Source organism: Pseudophryne corroboree, chromosome 8 (assembly GCF_028390025.1).
Source record: "Pseudophryne corroboree isolate aPseCor3 chromosome 8, aPseCor3.hap2, whole genome shotgun sequence".
Lineage (NCBI taxonomy): Eukaryota > Metazoa > Chordata > Amphibia > Anura > Myobatrachidae > Pseudophryne > Pseudophryne corroboree.
Window position 1 is genome coordinate 335,749,655 of NC_086451.1, and position 27,901 is coordinate 335,777,555.

Sequence of the window (27,901 nt, forward strand, 5' to 3'; positions counted from 1 at the left end):
TGATGTAGTGCAGTGGATAGGGGAATGTAGTGCAGTGATGAAGTGTTATGATATAGGACCCTATTCAGTAAGGATTGCAGTTTCTGCAATCAAATAGTTGCCGCACAGAAATTGAGAAAACATTGTAAAAAAATTGTGAATTCATCGCAATATGCGGGCTGATCGTAAAACCATATGCAATTACCGGAACATTTTCCTATCTGCACCAGACAAGGTTGTCCACAATTTTTGCTACACAAGAGGCTGGAAGTGGCCATCGCTGAAGTCAGAGGCCCTTCTTAAAAACACCTGGGCATGCCTGCATTTTTTCAGACACAGCCAGAAAACGCCATCTTCCTGTTAAACAGCGGCTGCACTGCAATCACAGTGTGTACGCATTTTCTGTCATTTTTTTGCTGGCGCATGCACAATGCAAACACTGCACATGTGCAGTTATTTAATAATCGGCCAGATTGCGATTTGCAAATTTTGCAATCCTTACTGAATGAGGTCCATAGTGCAGTGATATAGGTGGTCATTCCGAGTTGATCGCAGACAGCAACTTTTTTGCTGCTGCTGCGATCAACTAGTCCACGCCTATGGGGGAGTGTATTTTAGCTTAGCAGGGCTGCGATTGCTTGTGCAGCCCTACTAACCTACAAAAATTTCAAGCAGAACAAGACCAGCCCTGGACATACTTACCCTGTGCGATGATCTCAGCGATGCTGGGGCCGGCTTTGACGTCAGACATCCACCCTCCGTTCTCCTGGACACGTCTGTGTTTTCTCACCACTCCTCGAAAATGGCTCCAAACGGTCTGGTGACGCCCAGGGACGCCTACTTTCTGTCAATCTTCTTGCGGTCAGCTCCGCGCCCGCTTTCTTCGTTGGCTGCAATGTAACCCGACGACCCCTGTTGCCGGGCAATGATGCGCGTGTGCAGTGTGGCCGCAGCGCATGTGCATTCCAGACCCGTTTGCCCCTCAGCGACAAACCGCTGCGTGCAAACGGGTCGGAATGACCCCCATAGTGCAATGTATGGGACACACAGGGGGGCATGTAGTAAACACACTGCTAGGGCGGGGCATGTGACGCTCAGGGCATTTGGGATTCATAGGGGAATATTGTCCAATAATATCTCCTTTTTTTCTACATTTTTGATAATCTGATTAATTTAATCTGACAGGGTTTGGTTTGCCCGGGTGACGAAAACCCTAGTTTCGGCCCCGGGTACACTCTCTTCAGGAGAGATAGGACTAATAAAAATGGACGGGAGGTGGGTTGTCTTTATGTTAAGCCATTCTTGAAACCGTATTTAAAGGAAGTTATTTACGAGGGGACTGGAGACAACGTGGAGTCATTATGGGTTGAGATTTCTAGTGGAGGTAAAGACACAAAAAAGCTTTTAATAGGGACACGCTACAAACCACCAGATATTAGCGTGTCTGACGAATTACAACTCTTGCAGCAAATCTAAAAAGCTGCAGGATTGGGGGAGGTCATTATCATTGGGGACTTTATTTAACATAAATTGGAACACCGAAACAGTAAATACAGCTAGGGATAACAGGTTCTTAAACATGCTAAAAGATTATTACTTGTCCCAGGTATTTGAGGAACCAATTAGACTTAGGACTATACTGGACCTAGGGCCTAATTCAGAGCTGATCGCTAAGCTGAGTGTTCGTACAGCGGGCGATCAGGTCTAAACTGTGCATGCGTATACACCGCAATGCGCAGGTGTGTCGCACAGGTACAAAGTGGATCACCACTCAGCGACGGGTTTGTGTGAAGGATCCATTCGCTTGGGCGTTCGCAAGGAGATTGACAGGAAGGAGCTGTTTGTGGGTGGCAACTGATCGTTTTCTGGGAGTGTTTGGTAAAACACAGGCGTGTTCAAGCGTTTGCAGGGCGGGTGTCTGACATCAATTCCAGTCCTGAACAGGCTGAAGTGTTTGCAGTGGCTGAGTAAGTCCTGGGCTACTCAGAGACTGCACAAAATCTGTTTGTACAGCTCTGCTACACATGCGTTCGCACACTTGCAAAGCAAAAATACACTCCCCTATGGGCAGTGACTATGTGAACGCAGGACTGCAACAAAAACCCTAGTGAGCAAACTGGTCTGAATTAGGCCCCTAGTACTAACTAATAATGTGAAGATAATATCAAATGCTAAAGTAGGGGAGACCTTGGGAAATAGCAATCATAATATGATCACATTCGATATCAGCTTTCAAAAACAACACTATAAGGGCCAAATTAAGACTTTTAACTTTAGAAAAGCTAATTTCAACTTGCTGAAACAAGCAATGAATGACATCAATTGGGAAATTGTATTTCATGGTAAGAATACGGCTGAAATATGGGAAGTTTTTACAACTTTTTTCAAAAAGTACACTCATTTGTTCATTCCCAAGGTCATCAAAAACAGGAGTAGTAAATTCAAACCGATGTGTCTTAATAAGAAAGTCAAGGAACAAATGAATAAAAAGAGGCGAGCTTTCAAAGCATTTAAGTCTGACGGGAAGGCGAAATCATTCCAGTACTACAAGGAATGTGACAAAATATGCAAAAAAAGAAATGAGAGCAGCTAAAATAGAAAATTAAAAACAAATCGCCAAGGGGAGTAAAACAAACCCCAAAAAGTTCTTTAAGTATATAAACGGTAAAAGGTTAAAAAAGGAAAATATTGGACCATTAAAGGGCAAGTTGGATGTCTTGATTAATAATGATAGGGAAAAGGCAGATTAATTGAATAAATTATTTTCATCAGTATTCACGAGAGAGGACCGGCTGGCGAGAGTAATGCACAACATAAGCTATGATAACATCCCGTTGCTAAGTACTTGGTTAAACGAGGAGAAAGTCCGGGAGAGATTAAGTAAAATTAAGATAAATAAATCTCCTGGGTCGGATGGACTTCACCCCGGGGTTCTAAGCTAACAAGGCCCCTATATTTGATTTTCAGTGAGTCAATTACATCAGGAATGATACCGAAGGACTGGTGTATAGCAAAGGTAGTCCCAATATTTAAAAAAGGAATTCAAACTAATCCCGGTAACTATAGAAGTTTGACATCTATAGTGGTGAAAATACTGGAAGGTATAATAAGGGATAGCATACTTGAGTACTTGGATAGGAATCAGCATGGTTTTGTGAGGGACAGGTCATTTCAAACTAACTTAATTAACTTCTATGAGAAAGTAAGCGATAATATTGATCAGGGTAAAGCAGTGGATGTGTTCTTTTTGGACTTTGCTAAGGCGTTTGACAAAGTCCAACACAAGAGACTAATTTTCAAATTAAGAGAGCTTGGGGTGGAAAACACTATTTGTACTTGGGTGAGTAATTAGCTGTACAACAGGGAACAGTGAGTGGTAGTTAATGGTATGTTCATTAAATGATCTTCAGTGCTTAGTGGAATACTGCAGGGTTCAGTACTCGGGCCACTGCTATTTGACATATTCATTAATGACCTAGGAGTGGGCCTGGAAACCACAGTGTCAATTTTTGCAGACAATACTAAACTGTATAGAGTAATTAATTCAGACAAGGATGTTGAGTCTCTGCAGAATGACTTATCTAGACTGGAGAACTGAGCAGACAAATGGAGAATGAGGTTCAATATAGAAAAATGTAAAGTTATGCACTTTGGGACTAAGATGAATCGGGCAGCCTATAAATTAAATGGGAAATGTAGGGCTAACTGTAGGTGTGCTCATCAATATTAGACGTAGTAGCAGTATGCAATGTCAAAATGCAGCATCAAAAACAAATAAGATGTAGCATGCATAAAACGGGGAATGGAGACAAGGGATGAGAGTGTAATCCTGCCACTGTATAAATAATTGGTGCGGCCACACCTGGAATATATTGTACAGTTCTGAGCACCTCAAAAAAAAGATATCTTGGAACTCTAAAGGGTTCAGAGTCAAGCCACTAAACTGGTTAAGGGGTTAGAGGCACTGAATTATGAGCAAAGATTTACAAGGTTAGATACTGTATATTTACACTGGAAAAGAGGCAGCTGAGAGGGGACATTATTAATATTTATAAATACATAAATGGACAATACAAGGATTTATCAGACAATCTGTTTACCAAGAAAATGCTACACACGACACGACACCCCCAGATGTTAAGAGCAGTAAGGATTTGGAATTCTCTGCCAGAGAAGGTAGTAAAGGTGGACTCAGTCAATAAGTTTAAAAATGGATTAGATAAATTCCTAACTGAAAAGAAATATCCAAGGATACAGCATTTAAATGAAGTAACATTTTATAATACAGGTTGAACTCGATGGACATTTTGTCTTTTTTCAACTCATCAGCTATGTTACTGTGTTACTACTATGTTACATTCTACTGTATGTGTCTATGTTCTATGCTTCTTTTGGCTTTATTAGATGTGGTTGTACAAGGTGTTTAGTGTTTATGTATGGAAAAAGAAAACAGAACAAGATTAGATTCTGCACAATAAATGTAGCAGTTCATTAATTGCAAAACGCATCGTCATCTACTTGCTACAGTACAGTTGTAATTGAAACTATGGGCCTAATTCAGACCTGATCGACAGGCTGCATTTTCGTACCGCAGGCGATCAGGTCTAAACTACGCATGTGTATGCACCGCAATGCGCAGGCGTGTCACACGGGTGCGGATCGCCGCTCAGCGATGGGTTTGTGTGAAGAATCCATTCACACGGCATTCGCAAGGAGATTGATAGGAAGAAGGCATTTGTGGGTGTCAACTGACCATTTTCTGGGAGTGGTTGGAAAAATGCAGCCGTGTCCACGCGTTTGTAGGGAGGGTTCCTGATATCACTTCCGGTCCCGGACAGGCTGATGTGATCGCAGCGGCTGAGTAAGTCCTGGGCTACTCAGAGACTGCACAAAATCTGTTTGTACAGCTCTGCTACACATGCATTCGCACACATACAAAGCGAAAATACACTCCCCTATGGGCGGAGACTATGTGAACGCAGGACTGCAAAAAAAACCTAGCGAGCGTACTGGTCTGAATTAGGCCCTATATTGGCAAGCTCACTAAAGCTGGGTACACATTGTGCGATTCTGAAATTCTGGCGATGAACGACTATATCGTTAATGATACAGCGTTCAACGATATAGCGCGTACACACTGAACGTTATCGTTCAACACTAATGATCAATGATGTCACCGCCGGCAATCCCAGACGTGCAGCTCAGCCCGACATTGACGGGTTGAGCTGCATGTCAGCTCAATATTTGGTGATTGCTGAACGAGCGCGCATTGTTCAGCGTTCACCAATATTACCCCCATACGCACTGGACAATATAAGCCTAATAATAAACGATAACGACATTTATGACGTTATTGTTTATTTTAAATGCTGAAAACCAGTGTATGTCTGGCTTAAGAGTTTAAGATCCAAACTCATATTCAGCCCATTGCACTCTGCCATGACAGTGTTGCAAAGATCTTAATATTATTGTTGGTGTGGAGCATAATGAACACACAGCAAGAGGGTGAGATCATTTTAAACACTTATGTACACGTAAGGTCTATTACAGTAGGTTCCTGAATTTAGTAGTTTCACCACTGATGGCTTAAATGAAGCAATGGATCTTAATGGCATCATATAACATGGCAGGTATTGTGGTGTGCTGGATTTCTGCAGACATGCAAGTTTTGTAATATACACGGGCGAGTCACATTATTTTGGCCACCTCCTACATTTGACGTCTGCAGCGCATGGCCCATGTAGTACGGCACGTGTTGTTCGCTGACTTGGTGGGTATATAAGATGTGCGATAGGCTGTCTGCACACATATCACTCGTTGCTGTCATGGGTAAAAGGGACGATTTATCAGAGTTACAATCAGGGATGATTATCGGCTTTCAGGTCAAGGGTGGCAGTATTTCTGAAACAGCGCAGTTTGTGAACTGTTCGCGTGCTGCCGTGCTGAAGGTGTATCATGACTGGACAAATGGCACCATTGCAAGTATGTGGAAACTGCAGAGCACGATGTGCCAATGATGTGAGAGGTGAATGTCGGCTATGAAGGCGCGTGAGGGTAGATTGACACGCTACAGTGGAGCGGCTCACTGTCAAAATGTACCTGGGAGCTACCAGACGTGTGTCTAAAAATAAGAATTTACTTACCGATAATTCTATTTCTCGTAGTCCGTAGTGGATGCTGGGGACTCCGTAAGGACCATGGGGAATAGCGGCTCCGCAGGAGACTGGGCACAAAAGTAAAAGCTTTAGGACTAGCTGGTGTGCACTGGCTCCTCCCCCTATGACCCTCCTCCAAGCATCAGTTAGGATACTGTGCCCGGACGAGCGTACACAATAAGGAAGGATTTTGAATCCCGGGTAAGACTCATACCAGCCACACCAATCACACCGTACAACCTGTGATCTGAACCCAGTTAACAGCATGATAACAGAGGAGCCTCTGAAAAGATGGCTCACAACAATAATAACCCGATTTTTGTAACTATGTACAAGTATTGCAGACAATCCGCACTTGGGATGGGCGCCCAGCATTCACTACGGACTACGAGAAATAGAATTATCGGTAAGTAAATTCTTATTTTCTCTAACGTCCTAAGTGGATGCTGGGGACTCCGTAAGGACCATGGGGATTATACCAAAGCTCCCAAACGGGCGGGAGAGTGCGGATGACTCTGCAGCACCAAATGAGAGAACTCCAGGTCCTCCTCAGCCAGGGTATCAATTTTGTAGAATTTTACAAACGTATTTGCTCCTGACCAAGTAGCTGCTCGGCAAAGTTGTAAAGCCGAGACCCCTCGGGCAGCCGCCCAAGATGAGCCCATCTTCCTTGTGGAGTGGGCATTTACAGATTTTTGGCTGTGGCAGGCCTGCCATAGAATGTGCAAGCTGAATTGTACTACAAATCCAACGAGCAATAGTCTGCTTAGAAGCAGGAGCACCCAGCTTGTTGGGTGCATACAGGATAAACAGCGAGTCAGATTTTCTGACTCCAGCCGTCCTGGAAACATATATTTTCAGGGCCCTGACAACGTCTAGCAACTTGGAGTCCTCCAAGTCCCTAGTAGCCGCAGGCACCACAATAGGTTGGTTCAGGTGAAACGCTGAAACCACCTTAGGGAGAAACTGAGGACGAGTCCTCAATTCCGCCCTGTCCGAATGGAAAATCAGATAAGGGCTTTTACAGGATAAAGCCGCCAATTCTGACACGCGCCTGGCCCAGGCCAGGGCCAACAGCATGACCACTTTCCATGTGAGATATTTTAACTCCACAGATTTAAGTGGTTCAAACCAATGTGACTTTTTGGAACCCAAAAACTACATTGAGATCCCAAGGTGCCACTGGAGGCACAAAAGGAGGCTGTATATGCAGTACCCCTTTTACAACGTCTGAACTTCAGGGACTGAAGCTAGTTCTTTTTGGAAGAAAATTGACAGAGCCGAAATTTGAACCTTAATGGACCCCAATTTCAGGCCCATAGACACTCCTGTTTGCAGGAAATGTAGGAATCGACCCAGTTGAATTTCCTCCGTCGGGCCTTTCTGGCCTCGCACCACGCAACATATTTTCGCCAAATGCGGTGATAATGTTTTGCGGTTACATCCTTCCTGGCTTTGATCAGGATAGGGATGACCTCATCCGGAATGCCTTTTTTTCTTCAGGATCCGGCGTTCAACCGCCATGCCGTCAAACGCAGTCGCGGTAAGTCTTGGAACAGACAGGGTCCTTGCTGAAGCAGGTCCCTTCTTAGAGGTAGAGGCCACGGATCCTCCGTGAGCATCTTTTGAAGTTCCGGTTACCAAGTCCTTCTTGGCCAATCCGGAGCCACGAATATAGTGCTTACTCCTCTCCATCTTATCAATCTCAGTACCTTGGGTATGAGAGGCAGATTGAGGGAACACATACACTGACTGGTACACCCACGGTGTTACCAGAGCGTCTACAGCTATTGCCTGAGGGTCCCTTGACCTGGCGCAATACCTGTCGAGTTTTTCCCAACGGTTTATAATCATGTGAAAGACTTCTGGGTGAAGTCCCCACTCTCCCGGGTGGAGGTCGTGTCTGCTGAGGAAGTCTGCTTCCCAGTTGTCCACTCCCGGAATTGCTGACAGTGCTATCACATGATTTTCCGCCCAGCGAAGAATCCTTGCAGCTTCTGCCATTGCCCTCCTGCTTCTTGTGCCACCCTGTCTGTTTACGTGGGTGACTGCCGTGATGTTGTCCGACTGGATCAACACCGGCTGACTTTGAAGCAGAGGTCTTGCTAAGCTTAGAGCATTGTAAATGGCCCTTAGCTTCAGGATATTTATGTGAAGTGATGTCTCCAGGCTTGACCATAAGCCCTGGAAATTCCTTCCCTGTGTGACTGCTCCCCAGCCTCGCAGGCTGGCATCCGTGGTCACCAGGACCCAGTCCTGAATGCCGAATCTGCGGCCCTCTAGAAGATGAGCACTCTGCAACCACCACAGGAGGGACACCCTTGTTCTTGGTGACAGGGTTATCCGCTGATGCATCTGAAGATGCGACCCGGACCATTTGTCCAGCAGGTCCCACTGGAAAGTTCTTGCGTGGAATCTGCCGAATGGGATTGCTTCGTAGGAAGCCACCATTTTACCCAGAACCCTTGTGCATTGATGCACTGAGACTTGGCTCGGTTTTAGGAGGTTCCTGACTAGCTCGGATAGTCAGGAACCTCCGGGAGAAACACCTTTTTCTGGACTGTGTCCAGGATCATCCCTAGGAACAGAAGACGAGTCGTCGGAACCAGCTGCGATTTTGGAATATTGAGAATCCAATCGTGCTGCCGCAACACTACCTGAGATAGTGCTACACCGACCTCCAACTGTTCCCTGGATCTTACCCTTATCAGGGAATCGTCCAAGTAAGGGATAACTAAAATTCCCTTCCTTCGAAGGAATATCATCATTTCGGCCATTACCTTGGTAAAGACCCGGGGTGCCGTGGACCATCCATACGGCAGCGTCTGAACTGATAGTGACAGTTCTGTACCATAAACCTGAGGTACCCTTGGTGAGAAGGGTAAATTTGGACATGAAGGTAAGCATCCTTGATGTCCCGAGAGATCATGTAGTCCCCTTCTTCCAGGTTCGCAATCACTGCTCTGAGTGACTCAATCTTGAATTTGAACCTCTGTATGTAAGTGTTCAAAGATTTTAGATTTAGAATCGGTCTCACCGAGCCGTCCGGCTTCGGTACCACAACTGTGTGGAATAATACCCCGTTCCCTGTTACAGGAGGGGTACCTTGATTATCACCTGCTGGGAATACAGCTTGTGAATGGCTTCCAAAACTGTCTCCCTGTCAGAAGGAGACATCGGTAAAGCCGACTTTAGGAAACGGCGAGGGGGAGACGTCTCGAATTCCAATTTGTACCCCTGAGATATCACCTGAAGGATCCAGGGGTCTACTTGCGAGTGAGCCCACAGCGCGCTGAAATTCATTGAGACGGGCCCCCCACCGTGCCTGATTCTGCTTGTAAAGCCCCAGCGTCATACTGAGGGCTTGGCAGAGGCGGGAGAGGGTTTCTGTTGCTGGGAACTGGCTGATTTCTGCAGCCTTTTTCCTCTCCCTCTGTCACGGGGCAGAAATGAGGAACCTTTTGCCCGCTTGTCCACGAAAAGACTGCGCCTGATAATACGGCGTCTTCTCATGTTGAGAGGCGACCTGGGGTACAAACGTGGATTTCCCAGCTGTTGCCGTGGCCACCAGGTCTGAAAGACCGACCCCAAATAACTCCTCCCCTTAATAAGGCAATACTTCCAAATGCCGTTTGAAATCCGCATCACCTGACCACTGCCGTGTCCATAACCCTCTACTGGTAGAAATGGACAACGCACTTAGACTTGATGCCAGTCGGCAAATATTCCGCTGTGCCTCACGCATATATAGAAATGCATCTTTTAAATGCTCTATAGGCAAAAATATACTGTCCCTATCTAGGGTATCAATATTTTCAGTCAGGGAATCCGACCACGCCAACCCAGCACTGCACATCCAGGCTGAGGCGATTGCTGGTCGCAGTATAACACCAGTATGTGTGTAAATACATTTTAGGATACCCTCCTGCTTTCTATCAGCAGGATCCTTAAGGGCGGCCATCTCAGGAGAGGGTAGAGCCCTTACAAGCGTGTGAGCGCTTTATCCACCCTAGGGGGTGTTTCCCAACGCACCCTAACCTCTGGCGGGAAAGGATATAATGCCAATAACATTTTAGAAATTATCAGTTGTTATCGGGGGAAACCCACGCATCATCACACACCTCATTTAATTTCTCAGATTCAGGAAAACTACAGGTAGTTTTTCCTCACCGAACATAATACCCCTTTTTGGTGGTACTCGTATTATCAGAAATGTGTAAAACATTTTTCATTGCCTCAATCATGTAACGTGTGGCCCTACTGGAAGTCACATTTGTCTCTTCACCGTCGACACTGGAGTCAGTATCCGTGTCGGCGTCTATATCTGCCATCTGAGGTAACGGGCGCTTTAAAGCCCCTGACGGCCTATGAGACGTCTGGACAGGCACAAGCTGAGTAGCCGGCTGTCTCATGTCAACCACTGTCTTTTATACAGAGCTGACACTGTCACGTAATTCCTTCCAACAGTTCATCCACTCAGGTGTCGACCCCCTAGGGGGTGACATCACTATTACAGGCAATCTGCTCCGTCTCCACATCATTTTTCTCCTCATACATGTCGACACAAACGTACCGACATACAGCACACACACAGGGAATGCTCTAATAGAGGACAGGACCCCACTGGCCCTTTGGGGAGACAGAGGGAGAGTTTGCCAGCACACACCAGAGCGCTATATATATACAGGGATAACCTTATATAAGTGTTTTTCCCCTTATAGCTGCTGTATCTTTAATACTGCGCGTAATTAGTGCCCCCCCCCCTCTCTTTTTTAACCCTTTCTGTAGTGTAGTGACTGCAGGGGAGAGCCAGGGAGCTTCCCTCCAACGGAGCTGTGAGGGAAAATGGCGCCAGTGTGCTGAGGAGATAGGCTCCGCCCCCTTATCGGCGGCCTTATCTCCCGTTTTTCTATGTATTCTGGCAGGGGTTAAATGCATCCATATAGCCCAGGAGCTATATGTGATGTATTTTTTTTGCCATCTAAGGTATTTTTATTGCGTCTCAGGGCGCCCCCCCCCCAGCGCCCTGCACCCTCAGTGACCGGAGTGTGAAGTGTGCTGAGAGCAATGGAGCACAGCTGCGGTGCTGTGCACTACCTTATTGAAGACAGGACGTCTTCTGCCGCCGATTTTCCGGACCTCTTCTGCTCTTCTGGCTCTGTAAGGGGGACGGCGGCGCGGCTCTGGGACCCATCCATGGCTGGGCCTGTGATCGTCCCTCTGGAGCTAATGTCCAGTAGCCTAAGAAGCCCAATCCACTCTGCACGCAGGTGAGTTCGCTTCTTCTCCCCTTAGTCCCTCGATGCAGTGAGCCTGTTGCCAGCAGGACTCACTGAAAATAAAAAACCTAATTTAAACTTTTACTCTAAGCAGCTCAGGAGAGCCACCTAGATTGCACCCTTCTCGTTCGGGCACAAAAATCTAACTGAGGCTTGGAGGAGGGTCATAGGGGGAGGAGCCAGTGCACACCAGCTAGTCCTAAAGCTTTTACTTTTGTGCCCAGTCTCCTGCGGAGCCGCTATTCCCCATGGTCCTTACGGAGTCCCCAGCATCCACTTAGGACGTTAGAGAAATGACAGTTTAGCCCATCTAGCTGATGTCCGTGCTGCACATGGCGGTTACTCTGGCTATTAGCTGGTGGTCATAATAATGTGACTCAACTGTGTAGGTTTTGCTAATCCATTTGCTACATTAATATACCCATCCATAAATAAATCCCATTAGCATGTAATGCAGATTAGTGGATAATATTATACATTATATCTGTATTCATAGTATTGACTGGTTAAATCATATACAGCAGATTCATATTTCATTTATTGAAATAATGGTATATAGATAGTGAATAGTAAGTGGGTGTGTTTGCTTGTGCGTGGATAGCACCCACCATGCATAAGTGCTATTTAATAAGGAATATGTTTGTTCAGTACCAGTGTTACTACTGTAACGTAACACCATACTTGCCTACCTGACCCTCTCCATGAGGGAGAAAATGCTCTGTTCCTGGACTTTCCTGGTAATGTATGATTGCCATCACCTGTGGTGAGCTAGTTAATTGATAAGAAGGGTGTTTCACCACAGGTGATGGCAATCATACATTACCAGGAAATTCCAGGAACAGAGCATTTTCTCCCTCATGGAGAGGGTCAAGTAGGCAAGTATGCGTAACACTGAGCTACATAGCACTGCTATACCTTATCCGTTATTCAAGATAAAATGTTTCTTTGGCTAAAAATAGAATTGCATAGAGTATTGTTGTTTTGTATTGGTTTTCACTTCAAAGGAACCATTTTTCTATTTGTATTCAGGACATCCCTGTGCCTTTGATATGGAGCATGTGAATCGTGACCAGAAGTAATTAACAGGGCAGTGTGTTGGATGTTATGGGAGGAAAAAGCTTCACTCTTGTGCACAATAGATTTACCATGGCAACAGCATGAATCACTCATAACAAAAATGCATGGCAGCCTGAAAATTAGTTACTGTACGCTGTCATGCATACAACTGTGGTCACATAAATCTCTAAACACAAAAGGACATGGAATAATCAGGATGATAACTGAATGGCATATACTTGTGGAAGCGTATTCACAGTGTACTTCTATAATTACCCCACATTCAGAGATTACTTTTTAGGTGTTAACCAATATTTTCTTATTAACTTTGTATCTGAATGGTTTGTTAATTAAGAACAATAATTAGCATGGATTTTTGATGAAATTAAAATAAGATAACATGTTAAGTGACAGGCTTAAGGGGGAATGCTTCTTTGTCACAACACAGCAATTAAGCTCTGAAGATGCAATATTTTCTTAGCTCAATCGCCCCAGTGTGACAACGGAAGAGAGCTCTCCCTTCACTTCAACTTGTCTCCACAGGAGCAATTGATCACTGAATGCTAGAGAGTTTCTAGCTGGAAAGCGCTAGTGCTTGAGACTCACATGTGACATCAACCTGAGGGTAAAAAAGTACTTTTCTGAAACTATTACTAAAACAGTATAAGTGGCTTCAGTTATTTCTGTAAAAGGCCAATACATTTTAAAATCATGCCTTCTGTGTCTGCAATGACTGTTTTCCTTCATTATCCACAGCTGCTGTATTATGTTAGATCTCACTGAGCTAAAAGTTATCCCATCTTGATGGGAACATTCGCCTAAAATATTTACTGATTTTCTTAAAATATTCCAAACTGATGACCAACATAGTGTTCTCACCATTTGTGTTTCACCTCTCCTATTCTTCAGATGTGCTTTGCTGATCTCTCAAATCCGCAGGTATAACAGGAGAGCAAGAGGCGTGCTAGCATACAAATAGGTGAATTTTACTGTGTAAACATAAATTTTAGCCACAATTTCGGGTAACTCCCGAATTCCAGGGAATTTTTCCTCACTTCTGGGAGGCTAGGCCACTCTACATATTCCAGTCCACGTTGCTAATGGCGAAAGCAGGATGAGGCCTTGATGACGGTGCAGGGCCATAACCTGGGGTGTGCCATTGCTGCCGCCACCCAGGGAGCGAGGGTGAAGGTGTGGCACCATCACTGCTCTGGAATGGCACCTGGAGAGGTGCCCAACATACGCCAAGAGTTTAGGTTTCTAGCACTGCCTTTTCCTCTGTGATATACCAAGGCCGAAACTAGGGTTTTCGTCACCTGGGGCAAAGCAAAAATTGTGGGCGACCTTGCCTGGTGCAGATAGCAAAAATATTCAATGTTCCGGTAATTGCATATGGTTTTACAATCAACTCGTATATTGCAATGCATTCACAATTTGTAATTTTTTTTTCTCAATTTCTGACCGGCAACTATTTGATCGCAGAAACTGCAATGCTTACTGAATAGGGTACTTACTATATCATAACACTTCACCACTACACCACATTCCCCTATCCACTGCACTACATCACTATATTACATCCCCTACATGCTGAACTACATAACTACACTACATGCCCCTATACACTGCACTACATCCCCTTATATGCTACAGCACATCAGTGCGTTACATGCCCCTATACTGCAATACATTACTACACTACATACCCTATATGGTACACTACATAACTACACTACATCCTCCTATAAGATACACCAAATTCCTCCATCTGGGAGGCAAAGCAGAGGTTGATACTGCTAACTTGGAGCACAGTGCCAATAATAAAGTCTGTCTTTAAATTCACCACAAAGCTGCTGTAGTAATACTCGGTGAGAGTTGGAGGTTGTCCAGGCTCTTAGTTTCCACTGTCAAGTGGATAACTAGCAAAGTGAGCCTTCGAAATCTGTAACATCAGTGAATTAACCTGTTAACCATCAAAAGCCTGGGGTAGCGTGTCCTCTCAATGGTGTGTAACCGGCAACTTGTTATTGGTTGGTGCTGGGCAGGCAACCGGGATCATAGCCTGCTGAAAAACACAGCACGGCAAAGAAGAGAGTTTAAGACAGTAGCCGGCATAGGAGAGATCCCAGGTACCGGAGCTCACCCGCACAGCATTGGAGCCAGCTGCTGGCAGACAGGTGGGTCAGAGACACTGACCAAGAGCCTTCTGCTGTCTCACTGGAGCAGCACAGCACTTCTGTTAAAAAAAACAAAAAAACCAACCCTGCTCTTCTTTAACTCCTCGGAGCCCCCTTTGCCCCTCCCCCCTAGTTGCGGCCCTGGATATACTTTCACTTCAACTCTCCTCTCTTATTGTCTCCTATTAGCTCCTTTCCTTTCTAATCAGCTCCTTTCCCCTCCCCTTTTTCCTCTCCTCTTTGATTTCCTAACCCCTCTCCTCCTCCCCTGCAGTTCAGCTCATTGGAAGAAAATGGAATAAGAGAAAATCCCTGCGCTCTAAGAGCAGCTATAGTAAGTGTGGACCAGAGTATATCACCAATTACACTCCAAAGGGTTAGATAGACATGCAAAAAAGATTTTTGGTACACACTTTCAGTAGCGCTCCATACATCAACAATGCCGTAAATAATATCAGTAATAAGTTCTCATATGATTCCGGGTAGTTTTCCTGAAGCTTTCTCCTGAGGAAGGATTCTCCAGTCGTCTCCGTCGGTTCAAATCATGAGAGGGAATAAAAAGAGAAGAGAGGAAGATCTCAGTTCTTATATCCTAGCCCAGTTGAGTGTATATATCATGGGGTAAATCCTCAATCTTCCTCCATATGGGTGGTGCTCGTTTTCTTAAAGTTCTTATAGGGTCACCCTTGTGATAAACAGTCAATTATGTGCTCACAATGTTCTTACATAAAGCCTTAGAGAAAACTTTCATAAAGGTTTCTTTCCCGTCAATATTAGCAGTACAAGAAATAGGAAGATGCTCACATGTGTGCTTACATCGGGGAAAGTGTAAATAAACACATCAAGGTATCTTTCACCGATCCTCCCAGGTTCCTTCAGATCTCTCCTCGTGATTTCCGTCATTGGAAGCACTGGTCACACCCTTGTACCCTGTGGTAAGACTCATGCACCCTTTTTAAGTTATGAAGATCATAGCCTTCCATGGATCTTTGCATTAAACAATGACCACATGACAATGTGCTAGAATGCATGTGGTTCATTTTGCATCTTTTTTTCCCCAATATTCAGTTCCTTAATGAACCTTGTGTAATGCTAATATGGCCCTGCTTACACATACTGTATATTGGATGAAACTTGATAGTAGCCTACAGTATATTACATGTAAAAATGACTAGGTTGCTGAAGGCTCATCAGACACTGCGGTGTAGATCTACTAAAGCTTCTAAATATGAAAAGTGGTGGTCAGTAGCAACCAATAAGATTTTGTCTCTCGTTTTCTTGGATAAAATAGAGAAATGATAACTAGAATCTAGATTAGTTGCTATGGGCAACACCACCACTTTTCATTTTTAAAGCCTTTAGTAAATCTACCCCTGCATTACATTACAGGTTCTGTATCTTTTCATCTTACAAAGTGCCATTTGCTTTGCAAAAGCCTCATACAGTAGCATTATCATGATATACTGAAGTCCAAAAGCAGGTGGATCTTGGGGATGTCTGTACACTGCAAATGTGCCAGAGTAGGGAATTGCAGACTGTGCATGCACCATACACTGCATATGCACACTAGTGATGAGCGGGTTCGGTTTCTCGGAAACCGAACCCCCCCGAACTTCACGCTTTTTACACGGGTCCGAGGCAGACTCGGATCTTCCCGCCTTGCTCGGCTAACCCGAGCGCGCCCGAACGTCATCATCCCGCTGTCGGATTCTCGCGAGTCTCGTATTCTATCGCGAGACTCGGATTCTATATAAGGAGCCGTGCGTCGCCGCCATTTTCACACGTGCATTGAGATTGATAGGGAGAGGACGTGGCTGGCGTCCTCTCCGTTTAGATAGAGAGTGAGACACTTGATTTACTGGAGCATTAGGAGTACTCAGAGAGTGCAGAGTTTTGCTGATAGTTCTACTAGTGACCACCAGTTTTATTTATTATTTAATATAATCCGTTCTCTGCCTGAAAAAAAACGATACACAGTCACATACCATATCTGTGCTCAGCCTCAGTGTGCTGCATGATAATATCATCTATGTATATCTGACTGTGCTGAGTAGTGCTCACTGCTCACACAGCTTAATTGTGGGGGAGACTGGGGAGCAGTTATAGCAGGAGTACATATTTAACAGTGCACACTTTTGCTGCCAGAGTGCCAGTGTGACTGACCAGCAGTGACCACCAGTATATTGTCTGCCTGAAAAAGTTAAACACTCGTGTGGTGTTTTTTTTTTTTATTCTATAAACGCATTCTGCTGACAGTGTCCAGCAGGTCCGTCATTCATTATATTTCTATCTTCTTCATACTAGTAGTTTAGGAGTCTGCAGTGCTGACAGTGTCCAGCAGGTCCGTCATTATATAATATATACCTGTCCTGCAGTAGTGATATATATATATTTTTTATATCATTATCATCCAGTCTATACTAGCAGACGCAGTATGGTAGTCCACGGCTGTAGCTACCTCTGTGTCGGCAGTCGCTCGTCCATAATTGTATACCTACCTGTGGTGGTTTTTTTTTTTTTCTATCTTCTTCATACTAGTAGTTTAGGAGTCTGCAGTGCTGACAGTGTCCAGCAGGTCCGTCATTATATAATATATACCTGTCCTGCAGTAGTGATATATATATATTTTTTATATCATTATCATCCAGTCTATACTAGCAGACGCAGTACGGTAGTCCACGGCTGTAGCTACCTCTGTGTCGGCACTGGCAGTCGCTCGTCCATAATTGTATACCTACCTGTGGTGGGGTTTTTTTTCTATCTTCTTCATACTAGTAGTTTAGGAGTCTGCAGTGCTGACAGTGTCCAGCAGGTCCGTCATTATACAATATATACCTGTCCTGCAGTAGTGATATATATATATTTTTTATATCATTATCATCCAGTCTATACTAGCAGACGCAGTACGGTAGTCCACGGCTGTAGCTACCTCTGTGTCGGCAGTCGCTCGTCCATAATTGTATACCTACCTGTGGTGGTTTTTTTTTTTTCTATCTTCTTCATACTAGTAGTTTAGGAGTCTGCAGTGCTGACAGTGTCCAGCAGGTCCGTCATTATATAATATATACCTGTCCTGCAGTAGTGATATATATATATTTTTTATATCATTATCATCCAGTCTATACTAGCAGACGCAGTACGGTAGTCCACGGCTGTAGCTACCTCTGTGTCGGCAGTCGCTCGTCCATAATTGTATACCTACCTGTGGTGGTTTTTTTTTTCTATCTTCTTCATACTAGTAGTTTAGGAGTCTGCAGTGCTGACAGTGTCCAGCAGGTCCGTCATTATATAATATATACCTGTCCTGCAGTAGTGATATATATATATTTTTTATATCATTATCATCCAGTCTATACTAGCATACGCAGTACGGTAGTCCACGGCTGTAGCTACCTCTGTGTCGGCAGTCGCTCGTCCATAATTGTATACCTACCTGTGGTAGGTTTTTTTTTTCTATCTTCTTCATACTAGTAGTTTAGGAGTCTGCAGTGCTGACAGTGTCCAGCAGGTCCGTCATTATATAATATATACCTGTCCTGCAGTAGTGATATATATATATTTTTTATATCATTATCATCCAGTCTATACTAGCAGACGCAGTACGGTAGTCCACGGCTGTAGCTACCTCTGTGTCGGCAGTCGCTCGTCCATAATTGTATACCTACCTGTGGTGGTTTTTTTTTTCTATCTTCTTCATACTAGTAGTTTAGGAGTCTGCAGTGCTGACAGTGTCCAGCAGGTCCGTCATTATATAATATATACCTGTCCTGCAGTAGTGATATATATATATTTTTTATATCATTATCATCCAGTCTATATTAGCAGACGCAGTACGGTAGTCCACGGCTGTAGCTACCTCTGTGTCGGCACTGGCAGTCGCTCGTCCATAATTGTATACCTACCTGTGGTGGGTTTTTTTTTTCTATCTTCTTCATACTAGTAGTTTAGGAGTCTGCAGTGCTGACAGTGTCCAGCAGGTCCGTCATTATACAATATATACCTGTCCTGCAGTAGTGATATATATATATTTTTTATATCATTATCATCCAGTCTATACTAGCAGACGCAGTACGGTGTCCAGCAGGTCCGTCATTATATAATATATACCTGTCCTGCAGTAGTGATATATATATATTTTTTATATCATTATCATCCAGTCTATACTAGCAGACGCAGTACGGTAGTCCACGGCTGTAGCTACCTCTGTGTCGGCAGTCGCTCGTCCATAATTGTATACCTACCTGTAGTGTTTTTTTTTTTTCTATCTTCTTCATACTAGTAGTTTAGGAGTCTGCAGTGCTGACAGTGTCCAGCAGGTCCGTCATTATATAATATATACCTGTCCTGCAGTAGTGATATATATATATTTTTTATATCATTATCATCCAGTCTATACTAGCAGACGCAGTACGGTAGTCCACGGCTGTAGCTACCTCTGTGTCGGCACTGGCAGTCGCTCGTCCATAATTGTATACCTACCTGTGGTGGGTTTTTTTTTCTATCTTCTTCATACTAGTAGTTTAGGAGTCTGCAGTGCTGACAGTGTCCAGCAGGTCCGTCATTATACAATATATACCTGTCCTGCAGTAGTGATATATATATATATTTTATATCATTATCATCCAGTCTATACTAGCAGACGCAGTACGGTAGTCCACGGCTGTAGCTACCTCTGTGTCGGCAGTCGCTCGTCCATAATTGTATACCTACCTGTGGTGGGTTTTTTTTTTCTATCTTAATCATACTAGTAGTTTAGGAGTCTGCAGTGCTGACAGTGTCCAGCAGGTCCGTCATTATACAATATATACCTGTCCTGCAGTAGTGATATATATATATATTTTTTATATCATTATCATCCAGTCTATACTAGCATACGCAGTACGGTAGTCCACGGCTGTAGCTACCTCTGTGTCGGCAGTCGCTCGTCCATAATTGTATACCTACCTGTGGTGGTTTTTTTTTTCTATCTTCTTCATACTAGTAGTTTTGGAGTCTGCAGTGCTGACAGTGTCCAGCAGGTCCGTCATTATATAATATATACCTGTCCTGCAGTAGTGATATATATATATATATTTTTATCATTATCATCCAGTCTATACTAGCAGACGCAAAATGGTAGTCCACGGCTGTAGCTACCTCTGTGTCGGCAGTCACTCGTCCATAATTGTATACCTACCTGTGGTGGTTTTTTTTTTTTCTATCTTCTTCATACTAGTAGTTTAGGAGTCTGCAGTGCTGACAGTGTCCAGCAGGTCCGTCATTATACAATATATACCTGTCCTGCAGTAGTGATATATATATATTTTTTATATCATTATCATCCAGTCTATACTAGCAGACGCAGTACGGTAGTCCACGGCTGTAGCTACCTCTGTGTCGGCAGTCGCTCGTCCATAATTGTATACCTACCTGTGGTGGTTTTTTTTTTCTAACTTCTTCATACTAGTAGTTTAGGAGTCTGCAGTGCTGACAGTGTCCAGCAGGTCCGTCATTATACAATATATACCTGTCCTGCAGTAGTGATATATATATATTTTTTATATCATTATCATCCAGTCTATACTAGCAGACGCAGTACGGTAGTCCACGGCTGTAGCTACCTCTGTGTCGGCAGTCGCTCGTCATCCATAAGTATACTAGTATCCATCCATCTCCATTGTTTACCTGAGGTGCCTTTTAGTTGTGCCTATTAAAATATGGAGAACAAAAATGTTGAGGTTCCAAAAATAGGGAAAGATCAAGATCCACTTCCACCTCGTGCTGAAGCTGCTGCCACTAGTCATGGCTGAGACGATGAAATGCCATCAACGTCGTCTGCCAAGGCCGATGCCCAATGTCATAGTACAGAGCATGTAAAATCCAAAACACCAAATATCAGTAAAAAAAGGACTCAAAAATCTAAAATAAAATCGTCGGAGGAGAAGCGTAAACTTGCCAATATGCCATTTACCACACGGAGTGGCAAGGAACGGCTGAGGCCCTGGCCTATGTTCATGGCTAGTGGTTCAGCTTCACATGAGGATGGAAGCACTCAGCTTCTCGCTAGAAAAATTAAAAGACTTAAGCTGGCAAAAGCACAGCAAAGAACTGTGCGTTCTTCGAAATCACAAATCCACAAGGAGAGTCCAATTGTGTCGGTTGCGATGCCTGACCTTCCCAACACTGGACGTGAAGAGCATGCGCCTTCCACCATTTGCACGCCCCCTGCAAGTGCTGTAAGGAGCACCCGCAGTCCAGTTCCTGATAGTCAGATTGAAGATGTCAGTGTAGAAGTACACCAGGATGAGGAGGATATGGGTGTTGCTGGCGCTGGGGAGGAAATTGACCAGGAGGATTCTGATGGTGAGGTGGTTTGTTTAAGTCAGGCACCCGGGGAGACACCTGTTGTCCGTGGGAGGAATATGGCCATTGACATGCCTGGTGAAAATACCAAAAAAATCAGCTCTTCAGTGTGGAAGTATTTCAACAGAAATGCGGACAACATTTGTCAAGCCGTGTGTTGCCTTTGTCAAGCTGTAATAAGTAGGGGTAAGGACGTTAACCACCTCGGAACATCCTCCCTTATACGTCACCTGCAGCGCATTCATCATAAGTCAGTGACAAGTTCAAAAACTTTGGGCGACAGCGGAAGCAGTCCACTGACCAGTAAATCCCTTCCTCTTGTAACCAAGCTCACGCAAACCACCCCACCAACTCCCTCAGTGTCAATTTCCTCCTTCCCCAGGAATGCCAATAGTCCTGCAGGCCATGTCACTGGCAATTCTGACGAGTCCTCTCCTGCCTCGGAATCCTCCGATGCATCCTTGCGTGTAACGCCTACTGCTGCTGGTGCTGCTGCTGTTGCTGCTGGGAGTCGATGGTCATCCCAGAGGGGAAGTCGTAAGACCACTTTTACTACTTCCACCAAGCAATTGACTGTCCAACAGTCCTTTGCGAGGAAGATGAAATATCACAGCAGTCATCCTGCTGCAAAGCGGATAACTGAGGCCTTGGCATCCTGGGCGGTGAGAAACGTGGTTCCGGTATCCATCATTACTGCAGAGCCAACTAGAGACTTGTTGGAGGTACTGTGTCCCCGGTACCAAATACCATCTAGGTTCCATTTCTCTAGGCAGGCGATACCGAAAATGTACACAGACCTCAGAAAAAGACTCACCAGTGTCCTAAAAAATGCAGTTGTACCCAATGTCCACTTAACCACGGACATGTGGACAAGTGGAGCAGGGCAGACTCAGGACTATATGACTGTGACAGCCCACTGGGTAGATGTATTGACTCCCGCCGCAAGAACAGCAGCGGCGGCACCAGTAGCAGCATCTCGCAAACGCCAACTCTTTCCTAGGCAGGCTACGCTTTGTATCACCGCTTTCCAGAATACGCACACAGCTGAAAACCTCTTACGGCAACTGAGGAAGATCATCGCAGAATGGCTTACCCCAATTGGACTCTCCTGTGGATTTGTGGCATCGGACAACGCCAGCAATATTGTGTGTGCATTAAATCTGGGCAAATTCCAGCACGTCCCATGTTTTGCACATACCTTGAATTTGGTGGTGCAGAATTATTTAAAAAACGAGAGGGGCGTGCAAGAGATGCTGTCGGTGGCCAGAAGAATTGCGGCACACTTTCGGCGTACAGGCACCACGTACAGAAGACTGGAGCACCACCAAAAACGCCTGAACCTGCCCTGCCATCATCTGAAGCAAGAAGTGGTAACGAGGTGGAAATCAACCCTCTATATGCTTCAGAGGTTGGAGGAGCAGCAAAAGGCCATTCAAGCCTATACAACTGAGCACGATATAGGAGGTGGAATGCACCTGTCTCAAGCACAGTGGAGAATGATTTCAACGTTGTGCAAGGTTCTGCAACCTTTTGAACTTGCCATACGTGAAGTCAGTTCAGACACTGCCAGCCTGAGTCAGGTCATTCCCCTCATCAGGCTTTTGCAGAAGAAGCTGGAGACATTGAAGGAGGAGCTAACACAGAGCGATTCCGCTAGGCATGTGGGACTTGTGGATGGAGCCCTTAATTCGCTTAACAAGGATTCACGGGTGGTCAATCTGTTGAAATCAGAGCACTACATTTTGGCCACCGTGCTCGATCCTAGATTTAAAACCTACCTTGGATCTCTCTTTCTGGCAGACACAAGTCTGCTGGGGTTCAAAGAACTGCTGGTGAGAAAATTGTCAAGTCAAGCGGAACGCGACCTGTCAACATCTCCTCCTTCACATTCTCCCGCAACTGGGGGTGCGAGGAAAAGGCTCAGGATTCCGAGCCCACCCGCTGGCGGTGATGCAGGGCAGTCTGGAGCGACTGCTGATGCTGACATCTGGTCCGGACTGAAGGACCTGCCAACGATTACGGACATGTCGTCTACTGTCACTGCATATGATTCTCTCCCCATTGAAAGAATGGTGGAGGATTATATGAGTGACCGCATCCAAGTAGGCACGTCAGACAGTCCGTACTTATACTGGCAGGAAAAAGAGGCAATTTGGAGGCCCTTGCACAAACTGGCTTTATTCTACCTAAGTTGCCCTCCCACAAGTGTGTACTCCGAAAGAGTGTTTAGTGCCGCCGCTCACCTTGTCAGCAATCGGCGTACGAGGTTACATCCAGAAAATGTGGAGAAGATGATGTTCATTAAAATTAATTATAATCAATTCCTCCGTGGAGACATTCACCAGCAGCAATTGCCTCCACAAAGTACACAGGGAGCTGAGATGGTGGATTCCAGTGGGGACGAATTGATAATCTGTGAGGAGGGGGATGTACACGGTGATATATCGGAGGATGATGATGAGGTGGACATCTTGCCTCTGTAGAGCCAGTTTGTGCAAGGAGAGATTAATTGCTTCTTTTTTGGTGGGGGTCCAAACCAACCCGTCATTTCAGTCACAGTCGTGTGGCAGACCCTGTCACTGAAATGATGGGTTGGTTAAAGTGTGCATGTCCTGTTTATACAACATAAGGGTGGGTGGGAGGGCCCAAGGACAATTCCATCTTGCACCTCTTTTTTCTTTCATTTTTCTTTGCGTCATGTGCTGTTTGGGGAGTAGTTTTTGGAAGGGCCATCCTGCGTGACACTGCAGTGCCACTCCTAGATGGGCCAGGTGTTTGTGTCCGCCACTTGGGTCGCTTATCTTAGTCACACAGCTACCTCATTGCGCCTCTTTTTTTCTTTGCGTCATGTGCTGTTTGGGGGGTGTTTTTTGGAAGGGCCATCCTGCGTGACACTGCAGTGCCACTCCTAGATGGGCCAGGTGTTTGTGTCGGCCACTAGGGTCGCTTAGCTTACTCACACAGCTACCTCATTGCGCCTCTTTTTTTTCTTCTTTGCGTCATGTGCTGTTTGGGGGGTGTTTTTTGGAAGGGCCATCCTGCGTGACACTGCAGTGCCACTCCTAGATGGGCCAGGTGTTTGTGCCGGCCACTTGGGTCGCTGAGCTTAGTCATCCAGCGACCTCGGTGCAAATTTTAGGACTAAAAATAATATTGTGAGGTGTGAGGTGTTCAGAATAGACTGAAAATGAGTGGAAATTATGGTTATTGAGGTTAATAATACTTTGGTATCAAAATGACCCCCAAATTCTATGATTTAAGCTGTTTTTTAGGGTTTTTTGAAAAAAACACCCGAATCCAAAACACACCCGAATCTGACAAAAAAAATTCGGTGAGGTTTTGCCAAAACGCGTTCGAACCCAAAACACGGCCGCGGAACCGAACCCAAAACCAAAACACAAAACCCGAAAAATTTCCGGTGCTCATCACTAATGCACACAGACATAAACTGAATGTGTTGCCTGATTGCTCTGTTCGTTGCCAAATCTCTCTTTTGTATAAAATAGGTGGTTCTATGTGGCAGTTGGGTGATTGTGTAGATGCATGTAACAGATCCGCCTTGTGGTAGTGTCATGGGAATGCTGAAGGCATGTAGGCTGACTAACTTGTTTCTTATGGATCTTTTCCCCCCAGCATTGTGTTGGTGTAACAATGACAGCTATGGCTGTGGATGAAATGATATGGTCTTTCGCTGAAAGATGGACATATAATTGACACAGATGGGTTTGTATAAGGTAGTAAGCAGGCTGCTACAGCTTAAGGAATAGCAGTGGCAGATAAGGATGACTCAGAATCATGCCCATTGTCTCTGCAATGTCTACACACACAATTCCAGCCCTTATGGAGCCGCTGCATTGCACTCTGAATGTACAGTATATGGCCTCTTTCTCAGACATGATTTAAGGACTGAAAAATATCAGCAAATATCAGTAATCTTGATTTTAAAAGTCAAACTATTAATATTGAAATAAATAGAGCTTGCAATATTGGCATGTAATACTAAAACTTCTGCATGCTATACAGTAAGTTCACTGCAATGCTTAATAGTAAATAGCATAAAACAGCAAAATAAAGTCAGGGTCTTATAGTTACGCCAATGCCTGGAGCCATGATAATGCAAGTTAGATTTTCAGTTCCCCTGCACTGGACACTAGGACCTCCATGATCTCCATGCTGAAAGGATGAACAAGTAGCTAAGTATGATAACAGCGCATCAAAGTGTTATCATCTGGGGCTGCTGTGTTGTCTTCTTTCTTGTGTAATCCTTCACCAGGGCATGAGAGCATGTCCCAGGTGACAGAGGTAAGTGTCACTTGAAGGGCAAGAGATGGATACATGATTGGCTGTCAGTACCAACTGGTGACTTCCACTGCTACAAATGTGTCTGGGTGATGAGACTCTAAAGACTTGGGGGGGGGGGGCAGTCATTCGGAAAAGATGTGGGTGGATGGGTATAAATTTCGTCTGGATGTCAGTGAAAAAAAGACCACCCTGGAAGGAAGGATGAGATCTAATTTACAGCCATAGGAATGAGCTTAAAGAGAACACCAGAGAGATAGTGAGTGAGTGAGTGAGTGAGAGAGAGAGAGAGAGAGAGAGAGAATGAAGTCTAGATGGAAGGCCCACAAATACCGAGAAATAAGAGAGTGTTTAAGGCTAGCATATAAGAGTTCACTGCTTTAATTGCAAGATGCAAATAGCTGTGCAGGAGGTGAGGAGCCGGACTCTAATGTATAGCTAATTACAACTAAGTGCTTGTGTAGGAAGAGAAAGGAAAATGGCTTTGTTATTTAACTAAACGCTCGCAGGATGAGACAGGACATATTTAAATAAGTTCCTGTATGGCTTTATCACAAAATATAGTTTGGGCCCATTAATCCTGCAGTGCAACAAGAGACTGTGCAGCTACAGTACTGTATATCTGGGTCTGTGATTAGAGGGATTTGATCTAGTGCTCAGGAGAACATTATTGAGGAATGCAAAGGCCACTACATTGTCTTATACTTATTCTACAGCTCTGTGTTGCTTTTTTATGTGCATGTGATGTCTTGCAAACTTTTTAAAGGTCAACTCCACATATATCTAATTTTATGTATAAACTGGTTTCATTGGATAAGAAATACGGAAAATACAAATACATACAAAGCAAGATATCACTTATTAGCAAAGGGATCATATCAATTCACATTAAAAACATTAGTAATAGAACAATTATCATAGATTGTAAGTCAATATAACAGTGTAGCAAACAATTTTTGAGGAAGAATTTAGGGGGAAAGGGTGGCAATGTAAACTAATTGAGAGACTCAGAGGGAGGTGAGAGGGGGGGGAGTAAATAACTTACAGTAGATGGTAGGAAATCTATATAAGGTGGTGGCATGCCTCTTATAGAGCATATGAGTAGGTAATCTAAGGAAAATCAAGGAGATAGGCTAAGGTGAATATAGACTCAACATATAATTCTTATATTAGACAGATTCTTTAAATTCCAACCACCCTAGCCAGGTTCCACAAAACTCAGGAAATTTATCAGCCATGGAAAGGAGGAGAGAACATAAATTATTCAGGGAAAGATGTACTAAGCCATGGAGAGAGATAAACTAAGAGAGTGACAAACTACCAAGCAATCAGCTGCTGTCATTTTTCAAACACAGCCTGTAACATGGCAGTTAGAAGCTGATTGGTTGGTACTTTTTATCTCTTTCCAAGGCTTATTACATCTGCCCTTCGATTCCAAGAAAACAGGAAAGGTCATGGGAAGATTTCCATAATGCCAGCAGGACAGTTCAGGCCAGATCGCGGCAGTAGTGATACCGATGCCGGAATCCCGACAGTGCTCGGAATAGGAACACAATCCCGACGCCAGAATCCTGAACAAGCATTTGCGGGGCCATCGGAGAGGTAAGCCGCGGGGAGAGGGGAGGTTAGGTTTAGTCCGTGGGGAAGGGTTAGGGCTAGGCTACGTGGTGGTGGGGTTAGGTTTAGGTCGTGTGGAGGGGTGGTTAGGTTTAGGCACCCCCGGGGAGGGTTAGCTTTGGGCTGCGGGGGGGGGGGGGGTGTTAGGATTAGGCTGTGAGAAGAGGTTATGTTTATCACCACTGGGGAGGGTTAGGGTTAGGCTTCACGGAAGTGGGAGGGTTAGGTTTAGGCACCACCGGCGTGGGTTAGGCTGCATGGAGGGGGGAGGGTTAGGCTGCGGTAAGGGAGGGTTAGGGGGGCATTGCGAGCAGGGCCCTCCTATCTCTATGACTTGTTTTTAGCCAGTTTTGTCTTCTAAATGTGTAAGGGAGGGTTAGGGGGGCCCTCCTATCTCTATTACTTGTTTTTAGCCAGTTTTGTCTTCTAAATGTGTCCAGTTGTAAAGCGCAACATAATTTACTGCACTATATAAGAAACTGTTAATAAATAAAATAATAAATAAAGGTAAGTATACTTACCATGCCCCTATGGGGATTCTCACCATCGGGATGCTGCAATCTGTATTCTGATCGCCGATTTCCGTCCACTGGCATATCAAATCCAGTCCAGATGTCTCTGAATCTGGTGTTAGACTTTAAATTCTGAAGTGGACAATAACATTCTGTGAAGCTGTTTCTATCACCTTTTCAGTTATGTGATGTCAACTTCCTGTTAGGAAGATTGAGTGATATGAAAACTTATTATTTTAGATTTTTTTTTTTTTTTTTTACATGGATGTGTCGCCTAAACACAGTGGAATCATCCATTGTGCGTGCTAATCTACAGTACAGTGCAGCCTAAACATTTGCTAAGGACATGAGGCATTGCCTGTCTAATATACATATGGGGGGTAATTCTGAGTTGATCGCAGCAGGAACTTTGTTAGCAGTTGGGCAAAACCATGATCACTGCAGGGGAGGCAGATATAACATGTGCAGAGAGAGATAGATTTGGG